We start from the raw sequence: 2778 nt of genomic DNA on the forward strand, positions 1-2778 counted from the left end.
GCATGTAACAAACCACTTTCTGGAGAACATGAGTAAAGGAAGTTTAGATACTGGACAGAAAATCCTTAGTTTGTCATCTTGAGTAATTTTCCTTAAAAGTTTTACCAGGAGCACTTCTACAACATGTTTAATAGTCCCAAGTTAAATAGTCATTCAAAACTGTAAAGAGAATACAGCTGAATTGACTTTGATGATATCACTTTTTATTACCAATCAATAATTTCACAGAGACCATAAATAAATATATATACACTAAAAATTTTTTTGAATGGAATGGTGAGGCAATACTTCACATACCAAACGGCCACAGAACAATCCCATTATAATATAGCCTTACTTCTTTTGTTTAATTTCCTAGTTTATATTTAGCAGATTGAAACCCCAAAAAACAGAGATTCTAAACCCACTATGAAGAAAAGAGTTCGTAACAAACATGGGAGTCAGAGGAAAACAAATGGCGGGGACCCCTGTAGTGTTGCAGGCGTGCCATTATGGCACCGGAGGACAAGCTGTAGAGCGAAGGGAACATCACTCACCTCTTGAGACAGGGTACAGTACATGCATCAGGTAACCGCTGAACCGTCATTTCAACCTACTGTTCCGTTGTTTGCACTGATGTTGTGGAAATGACTTCTGAAGTTATACAGCTGTGTGTTCTGAAAAATAACATTTTCCCCCTTTTTTTTTCTTTTTTTTTTTTTTTATTGTGGCAGCATAGAGGACATGGAATAGTTGTAGCAAATAAGCATATGTTTGCTTTTGCCAAAGGTCAGTGATTGAGTGCATTTGCTGCAATGGTGGCAGATAGAGAAATACTGTAGGTTATGACTTAAAGAATTAAAAAAAAAAAAATTAAGAAGGTTACAGTGTAACTATTTTGGTACTAGCACCAGTTCATGCTGGCAGAAAAGACAATGGTTTATGGACTTGCATCCATTTTGTATTTTTGTAATATTTGTAAATACGAACTTTTTAAATTGTTGCAAAGATGGTTTCTTTTGTAAAATGTTTTCAAAGTTTACATTAAATCCAAGCCTTTGTATATTTTAGAGCTGTGCAACACTTTAAGTCTTGTATTTATTTTTAGTAAAAACGGTGACAGTTTCATTGTGAACCCCTCTCAAAAAATGTGTCGGAAAAGTTTGATTACATAGAAAGTGTGTATAGAAACTACAAATAAACGTGACTGCAATTAAATCACACCTTCTCTTTACTTCCTTGTAATGAAATGTGAAGTCTAATCTACAGACTACAAGTATGCTATTTCCAAAGGTAAGTCTCAGCACATTACACCTGTCAAACCATTTAATCGTGTTTTCTGTTCAACTTAATTTTTTTTATAAACTGAGTAAGGGGAAATCTGTATCCAAACTGTCATTGACTTTAAGTGGAGTTTTCCCAACAAGTACAGTTTTGCCAGAATATAAAGACTGCTGTATTTGCCCCAGGTCTTTTACATGTAAAAAAAAAGGTAAGAGAAAGGAAGCTGGGATGAATAATAATGGGAAAACCGCTGGAAAACAAAACAAAATGCAACACTTCAGACCCAAGGCATAGATAATCCAGTGACTTACCAGATAAAGCAAGCCATGGGCAAAAGGTAGGCCATAAATTATGAACACAAACTTAAAAGTGCAAATACTACTTTATTTTAAAATGGTTTGGTTATCAGGAGGTTGAGAAGTCAGGACATGGAAGCTAGGTGGCTTAAATGATAGCCCCTGCATGTCTCTTCGAAAATTGCATACCTGCAGGAAAAGGGGAGGGGAAGATGCGCGTCGTGAACCTTTGGTTTCACCTGTCATTTTGTCACTAGCTTTGCAACACTGTACTCAGTATTTAAAAATATATATATGGAAAAAGAAACCTGAAATGCGCAGGTCTGGTGCCTTAGAGTGAGTGTTAAAAATCAGCTTTGGGGAATGCTGCTGGGCTATCTGCAATCATGCTTTGCAAGGATATGAGGATTGCCCCGATGGGTGTGGTCCTAGAGTAGTCTCCAAGTGGGAATCAGTTTGCATAACATTTGTTTTAACCAGATGGTCAAGCAGTTAATGATTCTGTAGATCATTTCCTGTTGGATTGTGTACCTTTCCCAATCCAGGAATACAGAAAAGCAAGAACTGTAGGAAGAGCTTAGCCCATAGAGGCAGGCACAAGCTGGGTTTCATCTGCCCACTGTACGCCTGTATATTTTTTTCATGCTTACTGGCAGAGAAGATTAAACATTAGACTACATAAAATATACCCAGTGCTTTTTTATATATACAAGGTGAAATCATTGTAACTATTTACAAGATATGTGAAGTCAGTGACTTTTGTAAGTCTTTGTAAAATCCAGGCTTCAGTGTGTACCTTTGGGTATGTGTACATGACGTACAACCATCAGGCCCAACCAGTGATAATATAAACTCGATACTATAAGTAGTATCACTGCGTATACAAGCTTTTCTCAGGTGGTATTAACCTGCTTTGCAGCAAAGCATCCCACCATGCTGTGTAGATATATATAAGGAATGTATATAACCGTGCATAGGAAGAGTTACGGGTTTGGCATTTGGGTTTTTTGAGGGTAATAAAGCACATGGGTGTTAAAACTTACATGCTACATTGAAAATTTTGGCACTTTCTCCCCAGAGCGGAACATCTCTTCAACTTGTGAGGCCCTGGGACAAGCATCTTTCCTGGAAAGAGGGCAGCTGAGTTCTGGCTGCAATCCTAGTACTGATTTCTACACACATTTCTATGGGCACTTACTTGACAGACTTTGTTTTCCAT

The sequence above is a fragment of the Gavia stellata genome, chromosome 1, assembly GCF_030936135.1.
Source record: "Gavia stellata isolate bGavSte3 chromosome 1, bGavSte3.hap2, whole genome shotgun sequence".
Lineage (NCBI taxonomy): Eukaryota > Metazoa > Chordata > Aves > Gaviiformes > Gaviidae > Gavia > Gavia stellata.